General features: G+C 39.1%; 1 protein-coding gene across 6 annotated transcripts in view; it reads right to left on the bottom strand.

Annotated features, from left to right (window-relative positions):
- TTLL7 (tubulin tyrosine ligase like 7) overlaps positions 1 to 15,894 on the bottom strand; it is a 160,301-nt gene that overhangs the window by 108,690 nt on the left and 35,717 nt on the right. The window lies entirely within an intron of this gene.

Raw genomic sequence — 15,894 nt, 5'->3', positions numbered from 1 at the left:
CAAACTTTTTAACTATTAAGTGATGGTTCCTTGTCCTGAAAGAGCATTTAGTCTTGGGGAGAAAATTTTATTAAGTCATGCATCATATTTACATTTACATTAAGCTCAGAAAGGACAATATGGTGCCTGTCTTTACAGGGAGTGACAGAGTGAAGATTAAACTGAGGACCTTCTGATGTCAGACGCCCCTCCCCCAGTACCTTTCAAGCCAGTCCCTAAAACAGAGCAGCAGCACTGCTTTAAATATGAGACTGTGAATGGAGTGCCAAGGTACAGATCGCGTGTCCAGAGAATGCACACAAGTGATTCCTTTTTAATGGGTAGAGGGAAGGTCTCCATAAAGTAGGCCACACTTGACTTGTGCCATTAAAAAAAAAAAAAAAAAAAACGAGAACAACTTTGAAGGGCAGAAAATGGGAAGATTCATAGGCACAACAATCCTGCTTGGACATACAGAGGAGTACAATAAACATGTATTTATGAATGAACTAATTTGCTTTGGCTACATCTCATCACGGTCTGTATTATACTTTGCTTATATTTTTCACTGTACAAGTATGTATGAACCTAGGTATTTATACTCTGAATATCTTACACTGTCCAGTCCACACTATCAACTTTGTAATTTCCCATTCATATTATAAGAATCTTTCAGTTCTTGTAAAATGTCTCTAAACACAATAAAAATTATAAAGCTCATTATGATAAACAAAGGTATGATATCAACACTGTTTTCAGGGGGTTATCAGAAGGTGTATCAGAAATTCAGCTACACAAATTATGACTCCTATTCATCCTCAATATTCATTATTATTAATAAGATCCATTATTAAAGAAATCTTAGAGCTTTATTTGATCTCAGGTACCATTTTTACTAGAGTAATTTTCTCATAAAACTCAATATTAAAACTGAGAAATACTGGGGTCAGGGCCGGCGCTGTGGCCTAGTAGGTAAAGCCACTGTCTATAGTGCTGGCATCCCATATGGGTGACAGTTTAAGACCTGGCTGCTCCATTTCTGATCCAGCTCTCTCCGATGGCCTGGGAAAGCAGTAGAAAATGGCTCAAATACTTGGGTCCCTGCATCCATGTGGGAGACCTGGAAGAAGCTCCTGGCTTTACATCGGCCCAGCTCTAGCCATTGCAGCCATTTGGGGAGTGAATCAGTGGATGGAAGAACTCTCTCTCTCTGCTTCTGCCTGTGCCCCTCTGTAACTCTGCCTTTCAAATAAAAAAATCTTTAAAAAAAAAAAGATGAGAAATATTACTTATTATAGTCCAACTGTGGACATGCACTGTAAGAACCATTTGAAATAGTTTACCTCATGAACAAACCTTGAAACTAGGTATCCTCTTACCCCATGTTCCAAATATGAAAACTAAGGATAGATAAGTTAAATAAATCAAGGACCCACAGCCTAGAAATATAAAAACTAGACTCTCTCTATTCATTAAATCTCACTGTTTTCAGCCACCTTGTTAATAAGATATATAGACATTCAAGAAGTTTTCCATTCTGTTACAGTACAGACTGTATCTTATGGTGGTGTTTTGGGAATTCACTAAACTTCAAACAGTGAAATTACAGTAAACATTTTTAAATGGATTATAATTCCTAATTCCAATCTGGAAATAGACTGGACCACTTTTCAGCAGATTGAATTCCATTCGATTTCCTTCTGGAGGGCCTCTGATACCTCAGGGAGGCAACCACTTGTGTTTATAAATTCTCGTCCAACATCTTGTTACTGGAGTAAACAAAGGTCCCTTTTACAGTAACAGTACATTGAAAGTAGGTGACAAAGTCAACAAGAGTTAGAAAACAATGTTTGCCTAAGTACACCAGGCCCTAATTACCGACTTGTTCATTTCTGAATTAAAGGATGAGGCAAACAACTTTAATCTATATATTTTCATCCCTCTCCTCATGCAAAGGAGAACTTACAGAGCCCATAGAATTATTCTATACACATATACGTTTTACTGAATGGTTGGTAAAAGTACTTTAACAAACTCAAAGACTTCATTCTACTATCCCAATCCTAATTATTTCATTTTATGCTAAGCAAGAGATTTTTAGATTTATCATGTCACTCATTTAAGCCATAGTTACCTGCTTTTCAAAATCAGAAATCATGTTCCAGGTCCTTTAAGAATACTTTAAGCCAGTGTCTTCTCTACCTTGTCTTCAAAGTAGAATCATTTGAGGAGCCCTTGAAAATCCTGGTGCCCAGACTGTATCCCAACACAAGCTGGGACCCAGCCATTAGCATTTTTAAAGCTAAGCTCTCCAAATAATTCAAGTATACTTGCCCAAGGTTGAGAACCCTTATTGTAAGCACATAAGGATATTGAAGATATAATAGTTAATTATAACATACACATTTAAAATCATATGAAAAAGGCAAAACAAGAAAACTCTCGCAACAATTTCAAAAAAAAAAGACAAGACTCAGCATTGTGGTCCCTGGGCTTGCATTGCCACCATCTCATTTTGGAATGCTGGCTCAATTTCCAACTGCTCTGCTTCAGATCCAAGTTCCTGCTAATGAGCCTGGGAAGGCAGCAAGTGATGGCCCAAGTATTTGGGCCCCTGACACCCACATAGGAGAATCTGATAGAATTTCAGGCTCCTGGCTTCAGCCTGGCACAGCCCCTGCCATTGCAGCCATTTGGGGAGTGAACCAGCAGATGGAAGATCTTTCTGTCTCTCTCCCTCTCTGTCACTCTACCTTTCAAATAAATAATTAAATCTTAATTTTAAAAGGGATAAATAGATAAAATTAATCTATGAAAATCCTTATGTCCAGTTCAACTAAACAAACAGAAAAAAAGGAATTAGTATATCAGCTGAAACTGATCTCTAAGAAACGAAGAATTCATTTTCAGAAATATTTCAGAAATTTTCCAAAATTTCAAGTAACTGGTAGTTTTGGAAATAGAACTTCAAAGTGGTAATAGATATACAAGATTGAAACAGAGTCAAATAAGTAAATACATTTTGTGCCACAGTGCACTTTCTCCTCAATTATTACTGCTAAACTTACCACAACCACTTACGATCCAGATAAATTTGCCACTTTTTCCTTAAAGCTTCCTCTGACCATGACTAAAGAAATTCATTTCTCCCCCATATGGCCTATAATAAAGACCTCTATTTATAACTGATCATAACCACAGTCATTCCAAGAAGATAAGCTTTTTGAAGAAGGTGGTTTTTATCTGTTTTTATTCTTCCATTCCCAGAGCCTGGAACTGTACCTGGCTCAGTATTCAATATGCATTTGTTAATGAGTACCTTGGCTTGAACATTTATGTCTTCAAATTTCATATTTCCACTCACGCCCCAGTGCAACAGTATTAAGAAGTAAAGTAAGTCCTTTAAAAGGTGATTAGTCATGAGGCCTCCACTCTCATGAATGGGATTAAGGCACTAATAAAAGAGGTTTCAAAACAGCACTCAGCCCTTGATGCCGTCCATCCCTTCCAGCACTGAGGACACACAGTGTTCCCCTTTCAGAGGATGCAGCAGCAAGACACTTGGGAATAAATAGAGAAAGCAGTGCTCACCATACACTGAACTTGCCGGTGTACTGACTTTGAACTTCTCAGAACTATGAGAAATAAGCTTCTATTATTTATCAATTACCTAATCAGTTGTATTTTTTATTGCGACTAAGATAATGAGTTAATAAATCAATTCACTGATGAGATCTGGGTCTAGGAGAGATTGTCATGGAGCCCTAGAGGTAAAGCAAATCACGTATCATTTACAATGTATTACTTTCACATTTTATGTGAAAAAAATAAAGTATATAAAAGTGTACAAATTATACTGTCACTTGGGTAAGCCAACAGGAGAACATATGAGATAAATGCACATGGCGGTGGTGGCCTACTATGGTTCCAAGACAGGGCTAAGGGAAACTTACTTATATTCACACCTTATAGTACCATACATATGTATTACTTATTCACAAAATCAACACATAAGTGACAAAAGATTCTGTCAAAAATAATATGTTGCTACCAAAACCCATCAAATTTTATATTTGAGTCGGCCTTGGAGTATCATAGTTTCTGGCATCTATCTCACTCCCTACCCTAACTCCATACTTTGTATCCTATTATATGGCATTTCAGTTCTCAAAACCCACCCAAAACAACCTTTATTAGGGGCAGGCATATGGCCCAGCAGTTAAGTCACCAACTGATACCAAAGCATCCCATATTGGAATGCCTGATTTGAGTCCTGGCTCCATAACTTCTGATCAAGCTTTCTGCTTATTCACACCCTGTATGCAGATGATGTCTAAGTACACGGGTCCCCGCAATCTCTATGGGATACCTGGAATTGAGTTCTAGTTTCCCGGTTTTGCCCTGACCCAGCACTAGCTATTGTAGGCATTTGGGAAGTAAACCACCGGATGGGAAGACATTCATTCTCATTCTCTCTCTCTCTCTTCCTTTTCTCTGCCTTACAAATAAAATGAAAGTTATTAAAAAAAAAAAGAAGAATCTGATAAAAAACTTCATGAGTCATGAAAGACTACATTTTGCTGCAATTAAAAAAAAGCTTCCACATCTCAGGAGCTAAAAATTATTAAGAACTATTTTTTAATCATTTATTTCATACATAGAGAGAAGAGATTTCATTCTCTAGTTCACTCCCCAAATGCCAACAACTGCCAGGGCTAGACCAGGTAAAAGTCAGGAGCCAAGAACTCAATCTAGGTTTCCCACACGAGTAGTAAGGACCCAGCTTCTTATGCCATCACTGCAGCTGCCTCCCAGGATGCATATCAGCAGGGAGCTGGAATCAGGATCAGAGGCAGGACTCAACCAGATATTCCAATACGAGATGTGAGCACATTAACTGTGGAGCCAAATGTCTACCTCCTGAGATCTATTTCTTGATCACACTACATACCCACCACAATTGGCAGGGGTGCTCTGCCTATCAGAGTCACACAGGAAGGCAGGCTATTAGAACAGCCATCATCTAAACAGTGTCAGTATTCCAGAAGGCCAGAGAGCTATGGAGGCTCTCCTACAGGTAACAGAGACACGCCCACCGGAATGAAGTACTCACATGACCCTACCTAAGAGCTAGGAAGTACAAACTATCATATGACCAGTGAGGGGAAAAGGTAGTAAACAATGCTAACACTAATTTTGACAGCTGTATTATTTTTATTGTCAAGATACCATGCTATTTTTATATGAAATTAAGAGAATAAAAGTGAAATATGCACCATCAACATTTTTGGCACCAAAAGTTAAAATGTTTGTTTTCAATATTATTAGGATTGGACCAGTGCTTCCTAAATTTTAATGTGCATACTAATTACCTGAGAATAAAAGATCATATTCAGATCATTAAATCTACAGTAGGACCTGAGAGTCTGGATTACTACCAAGTCCCCAGCTATGTTGGTCTCAGACCACATTTTGAGTAGCAAGGCTCTGGACCACCACTATGTTTAATATATTGTTGCTACAAATTTGTTAACTTAAATCCCTTTATAACATCAGCAAATTAGGAAACTATAAAATGACTTTAAAATTCATGTGTTTGCAAGATTATATACTAGGCCAGTGCCGCGGCTCACTAGACTAATCCTCCGCCTGCAGCGCCGGCACCCCGGGTTCTAGTCAAAATAAAAAAAATAGTCAAAAATAAAAAAAATTTAAAATTTAAAAAAAAAGATTATATATTAATGCTTAAAGGAGTCCAGAGCCAATAAAATAATGAAAAGGATTGGGAAACGTTAACCTAGAGCAGTGCTTCTCAAGGTATGGTACCAGGACCAGTAGCATCAGCATCATCTGCAAAATTCTTAGAAATACATATTCTCAAAGCCAGCCTCAGAATTTCTCAACCACACATATAGAGGTGAGGCCCATCCATTGAAAGGCCTTCCAAGTGACTCTGATGCACTAACATTTGAGAACCACTGGACTAGAGAGCCAATGGCTTGTGGCATGGAGCAGGTGCCAGGAAAGTGGGTGAACACCACTCCTACAGTCTATTCCCTCCCCACTGTGGTGTTGAAGCAGAGCTGTGCTAGTGACTCAGCAGTCACTGAACTAAGCAACAGTTGGAAGAAAAAGTATTTTCCAAGCAGGGCCCTCGTTTTGCTTTCAAAACCTGCTTTGGAGAACAGCTGGAAAAGAAGTTTGCTGCAAAGGATCTCACTTCCTGTTGCCAGCAATCCTGCTTGTGAGATGAGGTTTGCTAATCTGGAAAGACAGTTTACTTCAAATCAGCTACTAGTGTTGGCCAACCAACACATTCATTTTATAAATAAGCAACCCAACAGAATCATTAAACCTATGAGGAGTAACGGCAATGACAGAGATTAAAGATACACACCTATTCCCATGTATCAGGCCAGAAGCCTGGGAACATCATCGGAAAAGGCCATGGACAACAAGAACAATGCAGATGGTGGTGAGGGTGAGGAGGGGAAATGGGAATGCAAATCAACACCAACAAGAGTAGTTCTTCTAGAATGAAAATCTTGTGCACCAGTGAAATGAACTAAACCAACATGATCAACTGCATAAACCATGCAGATCAGAAACAACTGAAAAAATATATATAGTACAGCATTCACATTAAGCTTAAAGTTATACTAAATAACATAAGTACATGGGTCTCTATGAAATTAACGCACATGAAATAAAAAGTATGAAGAACCACATGGGAATGATAAACACCAAGTCTGATACCTGTTGAGTAAGAGGGAGGATGAAGTAACCAGCCCTGTTCTACAGAGAGTGACTGCCTGTGTTTATACATACCAAAGAGATGATGCTTACAATAAAGGATAAATGTACATATATCACAGTTTAGCCTTTTCAAATAATGGGTGGAAATAAAATAGCTATAACACTTTTGGTTGAGCCAATGTGTATCTCCTTGGAAGTATTGTGTTCTAAATCAAACTCTGGAAACTTAGGCCTGATCCTGAAGCATCAGCAATGTGGAGTCCCTGAAAGACTCCAAGAAGATTAACAAAATCCAGACTTCTTTTTGATAGATTGCACCGACAGTTACTGTGGGGGCAGGAGTGGAGATAGAGTCTTAAGAGGATGTTACAGAATTCCAAGAGAGAAATGACAAATGCTTAATCACAGATAGAAGCAACAGACATTGGGAGAAAGAATCCTGCTACTACAGAACAGCAACTGGACATGGGTTCTCAAGAGAGAAAAAGTAATCAGGCCAGTGCTGTGGCTCACTAGGCTAATCCTCCGCCTGTGGCACCGGCACTCCGGGTTCTAGTCCCGGCCAGGGCGCCGGATTCTGTCCCGGTTGCTCCTCTTCCAGTCCAGCTCTCTGCTGTGGCCCGAGAAGGCAGTGGAGGATGGCCCAAGTACTTGGGCCCTGCACCCGCACGGGAGACCAGGAGGAAGCACCTGGCTCCTGGCTTTGGATCGGCGCAATGCGCCGGCTGTAGCAGCCATTTGGGGGGTGAACCAATGGAAGGAAGACCTTTCTCTCGGTCTCTCTCTCTCTCACTGTCTAACTCTGCCTGTCAAAAAAGAAAAAGTAATTTCAGACAATTTGTGGATTTCTGTCTTTGGGATTTGGGTAGAAGATGGCTCCATTCATCAAGATACAGCCTGAAGAAAGATCAATTTGGGTGGTAAGAGGACTTCAGTCCTCTTCATAGTTGAAGAAAAGAATGGCTGAAGAAAATAAGAAAACAGAATTAGTGATTAGAGATAAGTGTTAAGGAAAACCTCTACATTTATTAACAAAATGGCTTTAACTGAACACAGATCCCTTCTAAAGCATAACTGATCCTATTTCTATGCTTTTTGCCAAGAAATGACAAAAGATTTTGAAATGCACAGCTGCATGACTGGTGAACAAATGACATCATTCAAACAACTCTTATAACAATAATACATTGGCTGGCACCACTCACTGTGTGTGCCAATTAAAAGGGTTTTTAGAAAAGCTACTTACTCTGAACATAGTCACTTTGTCTCCCTTCCTTGGGCTGTGTGTATTCTCCAAAGCTAGATCTGTAGTGTTTTCTAGACCCGAAACAACCATTTGATTAACCACTTTGAAACACCTGATAGGAGTCAAGTATAATAGCTTGTAAGAATAAACAGAAGAACTATTTATTCTTTCTGGTAACAGAATTAACATTGACCTTGCTCAACAGTACCTACTGCTGATGCAGTACTTATTTATCTTTCAAATCGGCCTTAGTTTGCTTAGTATTTATGCAATGTTTACGATTAAATTACACCACTCCTACCAAATGCTCACTAAGCTCTATGGAGCTTCTTGTTTTGGAGATTTAGCTTGGTATGTCATGAAAAAGTAGAGGTTGATAAGTAAGACAACACAGCGTACCTTATAGAGATTTTCCTTATTAATATTTGTATTCCCATCATGAGTAAATTGAAAAAAGTTTAAGTAAACAGGTACAATTCAGCTATTAAAGTAGAAGACGAGGTTATCTCATAGTATAGCTATCAAAATTCAAGTAGCGTCAAAAATACCATTAGGTACATTTCTCCTAGAAGACAACATTGCATTTCTAAATAGTTCTCTGGTAGCCTCAAAAAAATCTCAGCTGCTCCTTAGCAATGTGATGGGCTCTGTTAACTTTCACATGTGCATCCACTTTTTATTAATCCATTTACCTCCTCCCATTCCCTCATCCTTCAAAGAAAAGTACCACACCTGAGAGTTAAACCTCCCGTTCTCAAAACAATCTATGCTTAAGTAAACAACAAAGACCTCTCTTGTTCTTGTTATGGAGTAGGAATTGAGGGTACCTAGGACTGAACTCTCTCCCCAGGTTTCAGCAACCTGGACCACAAGGTTAAAGAAGGGGAATAGAGAAGTGGAGAATTACTGAAACCATCAGTTTTTCCATTCTTTGCCAGAAAATGCACAATAGATGTCAAAAATGTGCAGCTGTTTAGCTGCTGAACAAATGACATCAGCCAAATGCCATTTAATGCCAGCATTTACACTTCTAAATATCCAAAACTTAACTCTTTAACTTCCCCTGAAAACCTGGTATTCCTCTTATGTTCCTTATCTTGATAAAGAGTATTACCATATTTTCAAACATCTAAGAAATACATCAGAATCACCACTGGCTTTTCCATTGACCTCATTGTCTGAACTTATTCAATGCACACCATATTACCAAAGTCAGAGTATATTATAGGTTTACCCTTTAGATTTCCATCTATTTTTATGAGCTTTAAACCTACCTAATAGTCATTCACTAATCCTTACTAATAAAACACCTACTGGATTTTTTTTAGAGGTACCGTTGTGCTTAAATAAAAAGCTACATTTCCCCAGTGTACGTGGCCATGTAACCAAGTTCCGACCAATGAATAGAAGTTGTTGAGTAAGACTTCCCAGTAAGACACCTTGTCAGAGAAGTATGTGATCAGTGGACATTCATATATTTGCTGTTCATCATTCCAATCTGGAATGCAAATGCTATTACAGTAGCTGTAGCAATTCAACATGATATTGTTTTTGTCTTAGAAATGCTTCATCAGTCTTGGATGGCCTTCCTGCCGAGAAAATAAATCTCTACTTTGTTTAAGGCTCTGTTATTTTAACTTACTGTTATCATTAACTAAATGGCCCCTCTAACAGACATGCTACTGCTGCAGAAATTACTATTTTGGTTTCTAAAAAAGATATACCAACCTAAACACAAAGTCAGCGGTGCAATGATTTTTTGAACATGTATAATTTTTGCCACAGCCTACATTTATCCAGTTCCTGCTAACAGTAATCTGAATTTCCTCTGAAACATTATCCTCATATTAAGCCAACTGCTTTAGCTGGGGTTGATGTCAACCCCAGCTCAAAAGATAGATTACTTGGCCTAAAACAATAATGAAATCCCATTCTCTCTTTTTCCTAATGGCAGAGAGACAAGACAGATGCAGGGAAATCTTCCATCTGCTGGTTCACTTTTTTTTTTTTTTAATTAATTAATCAATTTGAGAGTCAGAGTTACACAGAGAGAGGAGAGGCAAAGAGAGTGAGAGAGGTCCTCCATCCTCTGGTTTACTCCCTAATTGGCCACAACAGCCAGAGCTGCGCCGATCCAGAGCCAGGAGCTTCTTTCATCTCTCCCACACGGTTGCAGGGGCCCAAGGATTTGGGCCATCTTCTACTGCCTTCCCAGGCCATAAGAGAGAGCTGGATGGGAAGTGGAGCAGCCAGGTCTCAAACCGGCACCCATATGAGATGCTGGTGCTTTAGGCCAGGGCTTTAACCCACTGCACCGCAGTGCTGGCCCCTGGTTCACTTTCTAAACCTCCAAAATAGCTGGGGCTGGCCTGGAAGCTGGGAACTCAGTCTGGGTCTCCCAAGTGGGTACCAGAGATCCAAATGCTTGAGCCATCATCTGCTGCCTCCTGGGGTGCATGTTAGTAGGACACTGGAACTGGAAGCAGATTTGGGACTTCAAGCAAAGCACTCCAATGCGGAACGCAGGCATCCCAAGCAGTGTTTCCGTCTCTGTGCCAAATGCCCACTCCTCCCATTCTCTTGACTATGGAATTGATTCAGAAGTGAACACAGGATCTAAGGCCAGTGAGTGGCAGGTCCAGAACTGATTTTTGGATTCTAAAAAACATAGGACATAGGTCTTTACTGAGCTGGATTTGAATCTGACAGACTATATACCTTCAATTGCTGGTCTCCATATTGCTCTGCAAGAAGCTGGGGATAAAATCAACAGGAAGGAGACAGAACAGAAAGACAGACAGACAACAAACTTTTGAAAGATCCCTGAAATTTTCAGTAATATATATATAAAAAAAGCTCTCCTTTTGCTTAAACCAGGTTCTAACCAAAACAAATGATAACGAATCTGGTTCATTTTTTTATTTCGCTCTTAAATAAAAAAAAAAAAAGTACTTCAAAATGTCCTTGCATAAAATGCAACAATTCAAGTGAAACAAGAGAGATTTCCATACATGTTTCTTCCATGAAACAGCTGGGTCCTAGACAGTGGCTTAAAAAAAATCTTTTAATTTATATATTCTCCAATCTCAAATACAGAGTCTGAAATATGGGAATTAAGCAGCTGAACTACCCTACCAGAAAGATACAGCTTTCTAGAAGGTTTTTGAATTTAAAAAAATTTCACTTGTACTGATTTCTAGAATCAGGTAAATTTCTCACGGCTTTCAAATTTCTCTGGACTAAAGTATATTCCATTAAAATTAAAACATGGTCCAAGAATCATGCAAAATTTAGAAAACCATAACGCAAAACGCAAATGAACAGATGTAGGGGAGAGAAAGCTCTCCTCTAACTCCCTTAGTTCTCATGTGTACTCTTCGGCTGGACCTAGGAACCCAATTAATACAAGAGCTAATTAAAAAGAGAAGAAAAGCACACATTTTATTGATTTTATACATACATGGATTCCCAAGATATTGGTCACTTGAAGAAGTGACCAAAGCATGATTTTTTTCATACTCTTAAGACAAAAAAAAAAAAAAAAAAAACATTTCTGAAACAATCACAGGACAGATGAATCTATGGACTAAGGCAGTAAAATTCTAGAGGCACCACAAAGAGATATATGGTAGGGAGAGGGAAGCAGACAGTAGTGGAAGATAAGGATTACTTCAGAGTTTGTTTATTCAGGTTCACTGGCAGCCCGATGGTGATCAAGGATATTTTCTGGCCTTGGGATGCGCAGGTTGTCCTTCCTAAAAGAATCTTTATGGCTCGCTACACATAGGACAAGAGAAGCCAAATGGCCTTTCTGGAGTTTCAGTTCCTCAAGTGATTTGAACAATCAGCATATTTTGAGATGCCACATTTTTAACTCCTTCACGGACCTACTTCATATATCATCTGTATGTCTTCAACTGCTAAGCTAAGAAATGTATATAATATTGGGGCCGGCACTGTGGCCCAGCGGGTTAAAGCCCTGGCCTGAAACGCTGGCATCCCGTATGGTCACCTGTTCTAGTCCTGGCTGCTTCTCTTCCAATCCAGCTCTCTGCTATGGCCTGGGAAAGCAGTGGAGGATGGCCTGGGTCCTTGGGCCCCTGCACCCATGTGGGAAACCCAAAAGAAGCTCCTGGCTCCTGGCTTCAGATTGGCACAGCTCTGGCCGTTGTGGCCATCTGGGAAGTGAACCAGTGGATGGAAGACCTCTCTCTCTCTGTGTCTCTCCTCTCTCTGTAACTCTTTCAAATAAATAAAATAAAATTTTTAAAAAAGAAATAAAAAAAAAATTCTCAGATTAAGAAGACATTTCAATAAAGGATGAGTTCATGTAGAAAGCTTAATTGTTAAAAAAAGAAATGCATATAATATATATTACACATTTTATATTATATATAATATATAAAATGTGTAACTGTAAGTTCTTTTTTTTTTTGTTTCTTTTTTATTTTGACAGGCAGAGTGGACAGTGAGACAGAGAGAAAGGTCTTCCTTTTGCTGTTGGTTCACCCTCCAATGGCCGCCACGGCCAGCGCGCTGCAGCCGGCACACCGCGCTGATCCGATGGCAGGAGCCAGGTACTTAACCTGGTCTCCCATGGGGTGCAGGGCCCAAGGACTTGGGCCATCCTCTACTGCACTCCCTGGCCACAGCAGAGAGCTGGCCTGGAAGAGGGGCAACCGGGACAGAATCCGACGCCCCGACCAGGACTAGAACCTTGGGTGCCGGCGCCACAAGGCGGAAGATTAGCCTAATGAGCCGCGGCGCTGGCTGTAAGTTCTTAAGAAGGTGGAAATGGTAAGGCCATTTTGTTTCTAGATCTTTAATTTAGATGCTAGCTAAATTTACAAGATAAACTTTGGAAAGAAATAAAATACAAATAGCCCTTACTTAATATGCCCTCTTAAAAACATTAATCAAAATCTTATATGTTTAAAAAGTTTACTTCCTGGTAAAATTAAAAATCCTTCTCAAAAGTCCTTCCACATCTTTAAAAAAAGACAACACTATCTACCCGGCACTACACTCTTCACCATGAAACCAATCCTTTTATAGACGTGGAAAGGAAAAGAACTATTTTTGTCTTTCATTCTAACAAACAATAATGGAATGCAGACTAGAATCACAGCCTGAAGTTAACCAGCATACAATCTCGAAAGACACTCTCAAATAGTACAAATTAATCACAGTAATTTTTTTTTTTAGTGCTCATCATCTTATCACGCACTCTAACAAGAAAAACAAATATGCCTCCTACCTTCAACATAAACATATTTTCCATACTTAGCAGCTCCAAACTACCTGAAAATTAAGAATTCATCCAAAACTGATATATTGATTATATTGACTATAAATATACTCATGAATAGCAACTGGCCATGGAAATCTACTAAATTATACATGCAACCATATACTCACAATGTGTATACCATTGTTATAAATTAGGTATTTTACTAAATCACACACAAAATTTTCAGTTGTGTCTCATGAGATTTGGAATTATTTTTAGTCTTACCCTTTATCCAAAATTATTCATGTACACAAGCCTAACTAGAAAAGAAAAGTTCATTCTTTAGAAAAATATTAATCAATACACTGTAAAATTGCCATTCATTTCTGGGTAAGTGCTTCAGTGCTCATGCCCCATTGCTATAACTGATACTAATAGATGGTTTCCAAGGTGCTTCACTTATCTTTCCTCAGTCTTTTTAAAGAAAACAATAGAGCAAACTTGCTTACATTAAGAAAACAGAAAAGATGAGTCTTCCAACATACACTAGTTATACAAATTTAAATACTCTCTCTGCCTACATTACTTTCTATTCTTATTTGATTACTCAATTAAATGTTTCACTTGGCTGTCTTCTTTAACAACTAAAATATAAGCTTCTTCAAGGCAATGTACAGTGTAAATATTCTGCATTCACCACAGCACTTGGTGTCATGTTCTGGATTTTAAGTCCACAATGAGTGTTTAATTAGTTAATTAATCAGTACACCTAACTTCCTCATCTTGACCTTACATCCCAAGACCCAAAAGAGCATGACAACTTAAACCTGCCACTTGCTATCAAGTAGTTAATAATAGGTGAGGAGGCTAAAATCATTTGGAAGTTCAAAATGATGTCTACAGCAGATTGTATGATTAAGATTATAAATAAAGATTATAAATAAGGTCATTGTGATGATGAACTTTATGTGTCAACTTAGCTAGGCCACAGGACCCAGATATTTGTTCAAAAACCAGTGTGGATGTTGCTATCAAGCTATGTGGTAGATGATATTGACATTTAAATCAGTAAACTTTGAGTAAATCCAATATAAAAGTATGGAAAAGTACCATGCCTACAGTTTTGTCTTTATATATAAGAGAAAGAGAAATCGGGCCGGCGCCGCGGCTCACTAGGCTAATCCTCCGCCTAGCGGCGCCGGCACACCGGGTTCTAGTCCCGGTTGGGGCGCCGGATTCTGTCCCGGTGGCCCCTCTTCCAGGCCAGCTCTCTGCTGTGGCCAGGGAGTGCAGTGGAGGATGGTCCAGGTGCTTGGGCCCTGCACCCCATGGGAGACCAGGAAAAGCACCTGGCTCCTGGCTCCTGCCATCGGATCAGCGCGGTGCGCCAGCCGCAGCGCGCCGGCCGCGGCGGCCATTGGAGGGTGAACCAACGGCAAAGGAAGACCTTTCTCTCTGTCTCTCTCTCTCACTGTCCACTCTGCCTGTCAAAAAAAAAAAAAAAAAAAAAGAGAAAGAGAAATAATAATCTGTACTGAAATATAGTTCAGTTCTGCTTCTCTCGAGAACCTTAACACATTCATTATCATAATCAGCTACATTTCCTAAGACTAAAATTTGATTTAAAATATTCTAGTAAGGCAAAAAGTTTCTGGAGTAAAAGATAATGCCAACCTAAATATAACCAAATCCTAAACTAGAAGTGCTAAGATAATTATGAAAAGATGAAAATGGATGAAGAATATTGTATAAAGAACAATTTACATGATTATCCCTAGAACAGAAGTGAAGAAATGAATAGATAAGAGACAGTCCATAATTACACAGTATTTCTTTGATTCCAAGCCATACCACTTTGTTTTATTTTTAACATTTAAAATGTTTAAAATTATGGTGCATCTTATAATCACTGTCAACCAGGTGACGGTCCCGACATGGTTATCATTGTCTGTACAAACAGATCAAAATTTGCAGAGTCAGTGTCAGAGCTAAAAAAAAAAAAAAAAAAAAGCAGATACAATAGTGGAACACTATTTTAGGAAATCCCAAATCATCTGATGGCCAGAGGATGATGTCATGTGGAAAAACAAGGACTGTGAGGGCACGATCAAGAAGCGCGTCAGAAGAGTCTGACTTCCAATGTGAAGAAGGTTGAGGAATTTAACCCATTTATTTTACTTATATATTGCCTTTCTTTCATATGCAGCAAAGTGATGTGATATTTTTAAAACCTTTAAAAGGCTCTTTCAAAGTGAGTAAAATAAAATTATAGTTCTAAGAAAGCACTGTTGTAGCGTTGAAATTAGCGGTTTGTTTTGTTTTGTTTTCAAGTAAATATAACAAGAGTATGTCTTATAGTGAATTTGATTGTAGCTGTCATGAAAAACGGGAACTTACTGGTTATCCAAATTTCTAATGTATAGAAACAAAAATAAGAGCAACTACCTTTTGAGCCTTTTTGCTCTGCCAGCAGTTCTCAAACTTGCACACATATCAGAATTTCCTGGAGAATGTGATGGCCAGGCCCCACTGCTAAGCTTCATAGTCAAGGCAGACAACTCATGTCAGACCTCTTCTTTGGGCAGGGCAGAGAATCCTCCTAGGTGCTCACTTAGGCCCAATGAGCTCAGGGGCAGAGGACTGGGCCTGGAGAGAGGGACATCAGTACCTGTAGACTGCACAA

The sequence above is a fragment of the Oryctolagus cuniculus genome, chromosome 7, assembly GCF_964237555.1.
Source record: "Oryctolagus cuniculus chromosome 7, mOryCun1.1, whole genome shotgun sequence".
Lineage (NCBI taxonomy): Eukaryota > Metazoa > Chordata > Mammalia > Lagomorpha > Leporidae > Oryctolagus > Oryctolagus cuniculus.
This window is presented reverse-complemented; position numbering and strand designations above follow the sequence as displayed.